The sequence below is a fragment of the Sceloporus undulatus genome, chromosome 4, assembly GCF_019175285.1.
Source record: "Sceloporus undulatus isolate JIND9_A2432 ecotype Alabama chromosome 4, SceUnd_v1.1, whole genome shotgun sequence".
Classification (NCBI taxonomy): domain Eukaryota; kingdom Metazoa; phylum Chordata; class Lepidosauria; order Squamata; family Phrynosomatidae; genus Sceloporus; species Sceloporus undulatus.
This window is the reverse complement of record NC_056525.1, coordinates 75,003,974-75,016,285: the sequence shown is the minus strand read 5'-3', so window position 1 is coordinate 75,016,285 and position 12,312 is coordinate 75,003,974. Positions and strand designations below refer to the sequence as shown.

Here is a 12,312-nt window from a genome sequence, read left to right as displayed (position 1 = left end):
CCACCAGTTTTCAGCTTAAAAGTTTATAATAAAGAGCCGTGAACCCGTCTCGTCCTGGGGTTTTCCCCTCCTTTTGACTTGCAATCGCTTTTATAACCTTGTTTGGTGGATTCTTGCGTCTAGAGTAGCTCTATGTTCTGATGTTATTTCTTGATTTTTTTTGTATCTAATATGATTTCGCTTTAATTTAGCAGCTCCTCCATTTCCTCCCCTTTTGGTCATACAGCGACTTAAATAATTTTCTAAAAGCTTCCACTATTTTTCCTGTTCTGTAATCATCTTCTCACCTATTTAATTTTAGTTATTAATTTTAATTCTCTGTTTCCTTCTAATTTTTTAGCTGCTAGCCACCTTCCCACTTTGTTACCATTCTCAAAAAAACTGTCTATTACGTCTCAGACCCTTCTATTTCCTCATTAATATTATTCTGAATTTGATTTCTAATAATTTAACTTCATTATATACTTTTTATTTGTGGGGGTATTGTTTCATTCTTTTTCTTTTTCCTTCATTTTTCACAGAGTTTCCTTTTTCACTTTCTCTTTTTTAAATTCCCTATGTCTTTTTAATTAACAACCCCCACCCGCTTTCCCGCATCCCAGGTGTATATCTTAATGTCAGGTGTTCATTAAGCTTAAAGACCATTTAATCTCTGTCTTAGTGTTTCTACTAACAGCTTTCTCTCTTAGTAACTCCTCTGTAATCTCCAATTCCAACATATAGGGTTTCTTGTCTACAGCATCATTCTATTAACACATGACTGCAATAGTTCTTGATCAATTCCATCTTTTTAGTTCTAATTGCTAATTCCTTGGAACCAAAAAATAAATCTATCCTCGACCAAGATTGTGGACTCCTGAAAAAAAAGTAAAGCCTGATTTATTATTATACTTAGGAGTCCACAATCTCCAGCTCATGTTCTTTATCAATTCCAAGCAACTTTTAGGGAGTTTACCCTTATTATCTCTTTTTTTGTTTTTTCTTCTCAGACCTCCTATCCTTTTACATTTATTAATACCATAAAATCCCTGTGACTACAATTTTCCTTTATCCGGTAGCATTAATTCCTCATTTAGCTAATGGTCCGTATACATTTACTACAGTTAGCACCTCATCTCCTATATTAATGTCCAGAATCAAATATCTTCCTTCTGAATCTTTCTTAATCTCTTTTACCTCAAAGTTCTTATTCACATAGGTTACACACACCTTTTCCTTTTGTAATGGCCGATATAAAAAACTGACCCAGCCTGGATTTCTATATTTTTTGGTCCCCATTTCGAATCTTTGTCTCCTGGCAAACAGATAATGTCATACTTCCGCTTCTCCAACAAGTGGAAGAGTTTGTTTTCTCTTCTTCTCTCTATTAATCCCCCCTACATTCCTGAAGCTATCGTAATCATCATAAGCAGAGGCAATACCCAAACTAAAACACACCTAAAGTTACAAAATAAAATTCACCTTTCTGAAGATTTAATTATTCCAACACCTCAAGTTCTAACCCACGCTTCTGTTCTTTTGTTTTCAATAAGGTTAGTCTCATGCACTCCTTTGTTCCTTTAGTGGCTTTTTTCTTCCCCACTTGTGTTCTCCTTGGTTTCTTTGAGGGAGTGAATTCTCTTATCACTCTGTATTTCCTTCTTTGTATCTTCCTTCTGGTCGTCTCGTCCTCACACATGCTGTTAAGGTTTCTGCAGAAGGCCTTTGCTTTTCCACGGTAGATTTTGATTCTTTTATTCTGAAAATGAAGACCAAACCTCAGGATTTCCCTCCATCTGTAATTTATATTTTCTTCTGCGCACCGTCGTCAAGAATTTATATTGTTGTCTTTGCTTCAAAATGTATAGGGGTAAATCGCTGAAATTTCCAATTCAACTGGTCTATCACGGTCCTTCGTTATAATTTTTTGCATGACTTTTTTCCTTATTGTTGTGTCCCATTGAAGCAAATTGCAATGCCCCGAGGCAGACATTTTCATACGGTTTTGAATTATTCTGATAATTTATCAATTTGAGCAGCAATCAAGTTAACTGGGAGTCTCAGATATTCTACAGAGCCGGATTATTCTTCCTCCAGATTCTCCTCTTCTCTTTCTGGCATCATCTGACTTTAATTGCCTTACTCTCTTTTCTTCTCTTGCATCCATAAAGCTGTTCCTGCCTTCTTGTATCTTCATACACTCATCAATTTTATTATCCAACTCTCCTGTTTTCTTAATGGGCGTTTGCACCTCTTCTTTAATTTCATAAAAGTCTTTTGTTAATTTATCTATTTTTCCCCCCAAGACCGTGTACTCTGTCTGCATATCCAGCCTTATCTCACTCTTAGACTTTTTTGTTCCTCCCTTACTCAGCCTTAAAATTTTTCTTAAATTCCCCGCAGTTCCTCCAATGATTGCATTAAGTCCTGTTGTTTATGTGGCCATTCCGTCGACCTCTCCTGCTTCCTTGTTGCATCCATCATGTTTTCTTTTTACTCTAGCGTGTCTTGTTTCCATTTAATTTTAGAAGTTTTCCTTATTTACTTAACGTAGTTTATACACTAGGGTATTTTCCTCAAATCAAATCTTGTAATGACAGCTTCCCTACAACCAGTGCTGAATTATTAGTTCTTTCAGTAATCTCTCTATATACCCCTTTCTCTCCCACTTATTTCCTTCAGGTGTTATAGTCAGTCAATTTGCTCACTCAAAGTCAGATATTAAGGTCTTCAATCAAAGTCAGATGCGTTATGTTTGATCAACATTTACCACTTTCTTTCTTCCTATAATCCCAAAGAGTTCGGTCCATTTATAATGAAATTCAATATTTCTTCTTAATTATATACTGTGCCAATTCTTTTAAATTGGTCTATAATAAAACACTTTCGCTTTGTTTGATTCAGTTGGATAGTGGTTCTCCTTAACACTGCATTGTAATCAACCTTATAGGTGAAAGGGTACTACAAAATCTCTTCCAAGCTATATTCATAATAAAGTCCCTTTTTCCAATTTATCTCCTTCTGTCCGTACTCCTCTAACATTATAAATAAATTGAATAAGCTAGATATAACAAAAGAGAGCCTGCTGAGCAGGGGAAAATTCAACAACATTCTTTATACCGGTCAGCAGCAAGCAAACATAAAATCTTACTTTCTGGTTTGACTCACAGCCCATGTCTTCAGTTCCTTTGAGAGACAAATAACCTAATGGTTTTCCTTTAGCTCTTCTTCATCCCAAGTAAATTTTGTAGCTTATACCACTGTTGGGGTTCACAACAGGGTAATCTGGCAAAGAAAAAGGTGGCTGTCGAGGTTGGAGTCTTGTGGACTGACTTTCACTGCGTCGGCTGTCTTGGCGGCTTTCGCTGAGACCACTCTCTCTCCTTGCCGCGGCTCCCCACGACAAAGGAGAGGGGTGGGCTCTCTAGCCCCCTTCAGACCCTCACCCCAAGTCTCCACCCGGGCTTGGGTATTCTCTTGGTTATCAACAGATGCGAGTCGATACCTTAAATGAATCCCGAAGTGAAAGGTTGGAGATGGAGCTAACCTCTCGCCTCTGATTACCTCGACCTAGCAAACCGGAAGTCCGGGACATGAACATTTTTCAGAGGTCAAAGCTTTTTCTGAGCCTGCACAGAAGGTGCAAGAGAGAAGAGAGTCGTCTTCTTTCTTGGGTTTTGCTTAAGATTACCTTGGCCATATTGTGCTGCGGATTGGCCCACAAAAGCCTAGGACTATGAAAGGCCATGCAAAAACTGCTTAACACGCGTGGCTACGTTAACTGTGGGGAGAGGAGGTTTGCTCATTTATTTAACATTTTCCTCCCGTGTCTCTCCAGGTCGGATCTGACAGCATGTCGGTGCAGCTAACACAAGTAGAGAAAGGACTGCAATTAAACATTCTGTTTTGGTACTCTTTGGTGTATTATCAAGACAAAGTTAGAAGACGAACTGCATCATCATGAACTTTGTCAAAATTGAGGAAGGGTAAGTGATCTTCTCAAAATGGTTTGCATTTTTTACATTACTACTGATGTAAAAACATCTCATGCATGGTTGGTCTTGAATGAAAACTGCTTCTTCCATCCCTAGGATGGAAAGCAGAATGACATTGAGAAATAGTACTAAGTTGGGGTTAATTGATTTAATACATTAGTTGGATAAAACTAATAGTGGGAAGATTTTCATATCAGGACGTAGCTAGGATTTAGGAAGCGGGGTCCAGACTAAGTGCCACCATTATAATGGGGCTTGAGTGCGGCGCGCAGCAACACACATCATCTTTTTTCTAATGGAAGGGGGTCCGAACCCCCCAGAACCCCCCCCCCGGCTACGTCCCTGTTCATAATAGAAATATATTGGTAAGGTAAAGAAAGTTATTAATACCAACGCATCGGAAGTGGCCAATATAAAGCCAATTGTTTCAAAGGAATCCAAGAATTACAGGCCAGTTAAAGTAAAACTGGTCTGGTCCAGTGGTGGAAAGTATTATTAAAGATAAAAATTTTCAAGCATAGGAAGATGGATCTTACTGAAGAAACAAATCAATGTGGCTGCTGAAAAGGTAAGTTTTGTAGAATGCGTTGTTAAGAACATCAACAAGAACGTGGATCACAGTAGTCTTAGTTACTTGGACTTTCAGTAGGCTTTCTTGGCTTAGTTACTTGGACTTTCAATAGACTTTTGTCCCTCAACAGACCCCTGAGCAAAAGTTTAGCAATCTTGTGGGATTAAAAACATGTGTACTGTATAACTCATGTATAAGTCTAAAAAATTTTAGTCAAAAAATTGACCCAAAACCTGAATTGACTTATCCATGTGTCATGCAAGTTTTGCACTTTAATTCTTATTTAAAAGGTGCCATCCCCTATGAAAGGCTAGAAAATAAATCCTCTGGAGGCACTGGCCTGCCTCTACTCTCTCATCCATCCAGCGTTTCAGTGAGCACAGTTATGCCTGCTGGAATTTTGTAAGTTCTCTGGTGTTATTTTCCTTTGCTTCACCTTTAAATCTTTTGTCCCCTAAGTTTTACCCTTGACTTATCCACAGGTTGTATCAAAATCCATATTTTACCCCCCCCCCCCCCCACCTGCCCTCAATTTATACATGAGGTCGACTTATAGTTGATATAGACGTATTCACTTTGCAGCAGTAAGTTGTTAGAGAACAGAAAGCACAGATAATGATAAATGGTGAGTGCTCACAGTGGAAAGAGTATGTAAGATCCTGCAAGAATCTGTATTTAGTCGGTGCCTTTTAACTGGTGAATAGTGTTGTCATACTTGCTGACGATGCTTAATTATTAGAGGTGATAAAATGAAAGGAACAGTAAAAACTCCAAAAAGATATCTCTCAAAGGTGGGTATGGGGTTTTAAATGACAAATGCAGTTCACTTTAATCAAGAGTAAAATGGAGGTACTGGGGTCAAAACATTCCCAATATGCCAGAGTTCTAATATGCCAGAATTGGCAGTTATGATCAGAAGAGCCATTGCCATGAAACACTGAATATTTGCTACTGCTGGGGAAAAAACAGGTCCCGTGTGTGGGATGTGTTGTCTTTTTAATTCTATTTTATTAATTTCCCCACCTGTGTTGTGAACACTCACAATATGTAGGTAGACTGCTTTGGCACTTGTTGCACTGTACAAATGTTAAGTGGGAATATTTATTGGTTTTCAGTGTAACTCACAAGAGAAATGTTCTCAGACAACTGTGGTTTCTGAAGTTTACAGTGGATTTTTTCAGTAGTTATGTTCCAGTCCTAAAGCATCGTTCTACCTATAGTTGCTCTTTGAAGGTTCCATTTACATGGCAGCATCCTATGAGTGTTACTGAATAAGACCTTTAACTTGACCCTCCCTCATCAAGGCTTGAAGTTGGCAATTGCTCTAAGGGAGTAGTGAGTCTCTTGAAAAATGCACACTTGGCTCTTACAGTCACACCTTTGATAAGGGGAGGAAGCAAATATGTCAGATCTGCGAAGATGCTGCAGTTGCAAAATTAAATTACAGGTGAGTTTGATGCCCAGATGCCAAACTTTGAGTCGTGAAACCATAAATCAGATCCCTCAGCCAGAGTTAATAGCATCCAAGTTCATTTTGTAAATCGATCCCATACAATTTTGCTTTCGTATGAAAATGAATTATCTTGAATAGTATTCCTATCCTATTGTGAGTTTTACCTTGAAGTGGAATAGCTTTGGAAAAATGAAAAGCTACAAGCTGAGAATGTTCAACACAAAGAAATATTTCAATTAATGTCTAAAACTTTCAATCTATTTAATTTAATTCATATCTTCCCTGTGACAGAGACAGTTCCTGTTGCTTTTAAGTAACTAATGTCAGGACGGCTGAAGTATTCATTTACCGTCTCTGTGCTCCTTCCTGAGGTTAAGATTAAGATGATCTCCACTTCTTTCATGTATAGAACCTGATCAAACTGCAGCTGAATCTAACTCAGTAATAGTAATGGCAAAAGGACAGCAGTTTTTGCTAGACCTGAGGGCCAGCTAAGAGCACAAAGAGGTCCTATGACACACAGATAGTTCTGCCCTTCAGCATCATGTAAACCACCTCCAACCCAAAGACTTTCAGTGTAAGTCGCTGCACACTCTTTTTCATGATAGGCTACCTGTTTCCTTTACAAGATTCTTGCTAGCTGTTAGTCTCTCTATGTCATATTTTAAATCTGCCCATACCTTGTTTACAAGTCCATTCCAAGAGCTGATTATTCACTGAGTGGCAAAACATTGATGATAGTGTGTGATGATGATCCATGTTTATGCAGTGAATTCTGACAGATATACAGCTAGAGATGGGAAGATTACCAGAGGAATGCTGACTCCATGAGACAGTAACATCTTTGTTGTTGTATACTTCCAAGTTATTTCTAACATATGATAACCCTAAGGCAACCCCTATCAAAGTGTGGGTTTTTTTTGGGGGGGGATCTATTCAGAGGAGGGTTTCTCTTGCCTTCCTCTGAGGCTTAGAGAGTATGACTTACCCAAGGTCAACCAGTAGGTATCCATGGACCAAGCAAATTCAAACTTTGGTCTCCAGAGTCCTAGTTTAAATTCAAACCACTACATCACACTGACTCTCCTATACATATTTATTAGCTCTTTTAATGTCTTTGTCCCTGACAGTAGATTGACAAGAACTATGGTATAAACACCTTAGGAGCAAAGTTGTGCGAACTGTCTGGGTTTTAGTGAGTGAACTATGTTTCCAAGTTGATTAAATTTAGGCAGTATGCTAAAATACTAGACACCCCAGAATTGGAGGTGTGTTGAGGTAGTTTAATCATGTAAATCTTTCCAGTAGTACTTAATTCGTGTGTGTTTTGGTGGGTTTTGAACTGAAAGTTGAAATGAAACAACATGTTCTTACCCAACTTTCTGGCTTTGACATCTAAATGAATGTAGGGGGGAAACCTTTGGGGGTACCATTGATGACAGATCAATGGATTGTTGATAGGAGTAACTAGGTGTCTAATCATATGCTCAGTCAACTCTTTGAAAAGGCATGCTGTTATTGCTTGCCATTGTGCCCCACAATTTATATTATTGCCTGTTTCAAAATCTCCATGTTGAAGTATTCAGTCTGCTATGATAAAATCAGCAAAAAAATAAGGCATTTTTAGCATGTCCAGTCCACTTCTCACAGCAGTGAGCGGGCTTATATGTACAGCACATCTGTGGAATAGCTTGCCAGATGAGAAGTTTTCAAGTAGTAATGTATGTCATCAAAGTAAAACTGATGTCATTTGTAATAGTAACATCTTTCGTAAGATGCCCTCTATTACTGTATGATTCAGTCATCTTTATTTTTGAGCATATTGCTTAAAGGCTAGATGGTGATCAGTTACATTCCCATCCCAGAAGCCATAATTTTAAGCCGGTTCTGTTTGCACACAGAGTGTTGGCCTCTGGGTCCATAGGCTAATCCAGTACTAAAAGACAAAATCTAACAAAGTGCTTCTGGAGCCAGGTTTTGACAAGTGCAGACATGGAGTGCTTGCATAGAAATGGTAATGAATCACTCTGGAAAATCTAGGAACGAATGACAGCTCCTCTTTATTGAATTTTCTTGTGTTTAGAACTAGCCTAAGGAATTCACAGTGGACCCTTTTTAGTGTAGAAGTACATCTGAAGTCTCATATTGGACTAAATAACCTTTAGCAGCTACTTAAAACACTTCATTCCCTATCAGGGGATTAGGTGGAATTTCTGCTTCGGTTAATACTTTTATGGGGCAGTGGAGGGAATCTCCTGTAGGAGTACTGTCTTCTCTAACCACACCCCTCTTACAGAATGGACATATTTGAATATCATGAGATCAACATGTTACTAGTATGCTGGTCATAAATAATAAACTAGGGCGGGTTACAGACCGCCCATTTGGGCGGGCTGTACCGCCCCTTCCCCGGAGTATTGGGGGCCTCAATGGCCAGAACAGCAGCCGCTCAGGCCGCGATCCGCCGCTTTCCGGGCTGTGGGGAAGCGGCAAAAGGCCGCTTCCCCGCAGCCGGAAAGTGTCCCTGGGGCTTCAAGCCCCAAGGACACCCACGGGGGCGGGGAGGAGGAGAAAGGGACTGCTTGGCCCCTTTCTCCTTTGGTCCGCTGAGCGCAGCGTGTCTGAAGGCTGCGCCCAGCGGACCAAACCAGGAAGGAGCTCCGAAACGGACTCCTTTCTGCTCCACGGAAGGGCGCATATGCGCCCTGGCGCGGAGCGAGGATGTCACTGCCGCTCTGCCCGTATAGAAGCGGCACGGTCGTGATGTCCTCATGGCGGTGGCCTGTGTAAATGGCACCGCCATTTTGGTGCGTGCGGAGCGCGCACTAGGGTTAGGGGGGTGCAGAAGCACCGCCCCTTTCTAACCAGTGCGCGTCTCCGCACGCACAAAACAAGCCCGTTTGTAACGGACCTATGATTCCTTTAGAACCTTAGCTTATTGTGGTGTGCAACTCAAGCAAATGTATGAGCCAGATTCTCTATGCCAAATCCTGTTCACACAGGGATCTGTCATGCAATTTCCTCCTTCACCTGACTGCACATACAAGCATCACAAGGCAAGAGATTGCATGATTGGAGCCTCTATTATGGAAGATTGCTTTGCTTATCTATTCTTGAAGAGGTTAGTGAGTGACAATAGTGTTTATTCTCTATTCTCCCCCCCCCCCCCCTGCCCTTCTGTCTTGTCTCTTTTCTCTTTCTCCATTATAATGCATGGCACCATGAATCAGGATTTGTAATAAGATTTCACAAGCATACTACAAAATAAAATGGCTGTAAAGTGGTTTTCATTTGTAGCACTAAACTGTTTTCTATACTTCAGACCAGCCTTCCCCAACCTCATTGGAAATATGTTAGATGATGGCAGAGTGAGAATGGTTTAGCCCACAAGCTTAAAAATGTTTGGGGGAATATGTTTTATAATCCCAAATGTCTTGAGGGCATGGGGGGAAATTCTACCAAAAAATATATGGGAGGGGTGCATTTTAGGCCCAGAAGAGTTTTTTTTTTCCTAACAGGAAGTGAACCAGAGGCTGACTTCTGGTCCCAGGGACGCCAGGCGACGCCACGAGGGAGCCAATAAATAACCAGCCCCCTCCGAAGATGTCCAATGGTTTCGGTCCTTCTTGGCCCAGGAGGGCCCTGCCCTTACGCGGGCTCCTCAAGGAGAGGGAGGCCTGTCTGGCCCTTGGCCCACTGAGACCTATGGAGGCCCAGGGACCCCGAGACGGCACCATACAGCCACGATCACTGGCCCCTTTCCCTGGGCAAGCCTGCTTGCGGCCATGGGCCCTACCCCAGGTGACTCCTTCCCCCCCCCCCCCCCCGCTAATGCCCGGGAAAGTGTTCCACCCTTCTACTGGGGAAACCCCTGGCCAGTCATGGGCTTCATCCCTAATAACACTCTTCCACCTGCCTTTTATGGGAGCAGCCATTTTTTCCATGTGGAGGCCACTGGGGGCGGACATCTTGCCCATGAGGCCACCATCTTGCCTCCGACCGCTCTGGAGGCAAAAGCAGCGTCAATGACGGCCATCGATGGGGCATCCATAGCGAGGGCGCCCCGCATCCCCCCCCCCCACCAGCACAGCAGTCCAGAGCCTAGCAGACAACAGCTCAAGGAACCTGAGCGGGTCTGCCTGGGCTAGAGACAGGGGGCCCATCGCTTCCCGGGGGGGTGCCGGCAACAGACAGATTCCTCAGGGCCAGGCTTCATTTCCCCAGAGCCAATCCACTGTTAGTTCGGAGTCAAGGGGGGATAGGGGAGAGGCCTCTGTCTCTGACTCTGAGACTGCTATCCCTTACCAGCCCCCAGCCAAGCGCTGCAAGTGGGCCAGAAACGCCTTAAAGCATAAATGCTCCATTTCTTTCCATTCCTCTGATGGGGATTATACAGAAGGGAGTTATGAAACTATAGATACTGAGTATGAAGAGGGTGAATTGTCCGAGGAGGAGGGTGAGGATGACAGGGATACCCCATCCTCTTCACATTTGTTTTGAGTGGAGAACTTCCCTTTACTTCTAAAAAAGACAACTAAAACCCTAGGCATTAGCCTCCCTACAGGCCAAACCTCAATAGAGAACCCTGACCTTCCCAGAATGGGAGGAGAATTGTTTCTTGTCACAGCCCCTTCAGTACACGAGATCTCGCGTCCCTACAATTTAATGTAGATTATCAGGGAGGAGTGGAGCAGACCTGGAGCTGGTCGCCCTAACCATAATGCTATTAGGAAGTTATATATTTCCAACAGGCTGTTATGGATAAACTCAAAGTGTCAGCCTTGGTTTCATCAGTGGTGTTCAGCAGAGATGGAGAGGATACACTGAGGAACCCAGAGGATAGGAGAGCCGAGGCAGCTCTCAAGTGTTCACACAAAGCGGTTTCTATGGGAATCAGGGCTACGGCAGCGGTCTCTATGGTCACACGCACCGCTCTTCACTGGACCAGAGATTTGCTAGAGACAATCCCAGCCAATGACACCAAAACAAGACTGACACTAAACAAAATTATCAAAGGCAATGCCTTTGCAGCCGATGGCACACTGGTCGCAGTACAGTTCTGTGCAAAGGGCCAGGCATTAGCGGTAGCAGTTAGGCGACAATTCTGGTTGAAAAACTGGAATGTCAACACCAAATCAAAACAAAATTCGGCTTTCACTCCCTTCCTGGGCACCAAATTGTTTGGTGAGTCCCTCGAACCAGTCCTTGTCGAGGGCAAGGACAAAAAGAAGGCCCTGCCTTCAGGAAAAAAGAGACAAGACAAGAAGCAGTACAGGCAGGGATGCTCTTTCTTTCGTCACCCTAGATCCTTTTCTTCCTCTAACTCCTTTGAAGCCAGAGAGGCAAAGCCCGGCAAGTCTCGCTGGGGAGACTCCAACTACCATCCAAAACTTATCCTCTACTACCCTAAGGAGAGAGGTAACTCCAAACCAACAAGAAAAGGCCAAGAACAATGATGGGACGTCTCCAGTGGGGGGCAGGCTCCAAAACTTTGTGGACATCTGGGAAAAGTTTACCTCCAACCAGTAGGTCCTGGACACTATTCAACAGGGCTACAGAATAGAGTTCTCTCACCCACCCCACAACATGTTCCAGCCCTCCCCCAAATCAAACGACCCCGGCAAACATTGCCTCTTGCTGGAAGCAATACAATGGCTCCTAGAAATCCAGGCTATTGAACCTGTACCACCAGTCCAAAGGCATCAGGGCTGCTACTCGATCTTTTTCCTAGTGCCCAAGAAGAATGGATCATGGAGAGCAATACTCAATCTGAGGAGCCTAAATCGATTCGTTCGCAATAGAAGGTTTCAGATGGAGATGCTGTGGACCATCCTCAACATTTTACAACCACGAGACTTCCGTTCAACTTTGGACCTACGGGATGCTTATTTACATATACCTATTCACCCCTCCCACCATCGTTTCCTTCGCTTCAGATACGACTCCAAACATTTTCAATAGAAGGTGCTTCCTTTCGGGCTTGCCTCTGTCCCCAGAGTCTTTAGCAAGATAATGGTGGCAATGGTAGCACATTGCAGGGCTCAAAGACTTCATGTCTATCCATACTTTAGACGACCTTCTGGTGCGGGCGGGGTCCAAACAACAGGCGATCCACGACACTTCCAAGGTCCTCAAGTCTCTGGAATGGGCTCCTAGTCAACATCGGCAAGAGTACCCTCGATCCATCCCAGCAGATACAGGGAATGATCTCCTTGCCTCACAGTTGAGTCACAGTCATAACCAAGGTGGTCCACAGAATACTCAACTCTCATCGGACCAGTCTGTCACTACTAGCCCACCTTCAAGGCCTCATG

The 12,312-nt window shown here is 42.8% G+C and overlaps 1 protein-coding gene and 1 long non-coding RNA gene across 3 annotated transcripts in view; both read left to right on the top strand.

Moving 5' to 3' along the window:
* Positions 1-12,312, top strand: part of EIF2B3 (eukaryotic translation initiation factor 2B subunit gamma) — a 601,892-nt gene that overhangs the window by 69,149 nt on the left and 520,431 nt on the right. Inside the window, exon 10 of one of the 2 annotated variants that reach the window (XM_042462843.1) lies at positions 3,818-3,870. The exons of the other annotated variant lie outside the window; for it this stretch is intronic. The gene's annotated coding sequence lies outside the window, so the exon portion shown is untranslated. Of the gene's footprint in view, positions 1-3,817; positions 3,871-12,312 lie in introns of those variants that run through there. 2 annotated transcript variants of the gene reach the window in all.
* The window catches only part of LOC121928332, a 33,357-nt gene continuing 24,953 nt past the window's right edge, over positions 3,909-12,312 (top strand). The window contains exon 1 of the long non-coding RNA XR_006103484.1: positions 3,909-3,965. This is a non-coding gene — a long non-coding RNA (uncharacterized LOC121928332). The remainder of the gene's footprint in view (positions 3,966-12,312) is intronic.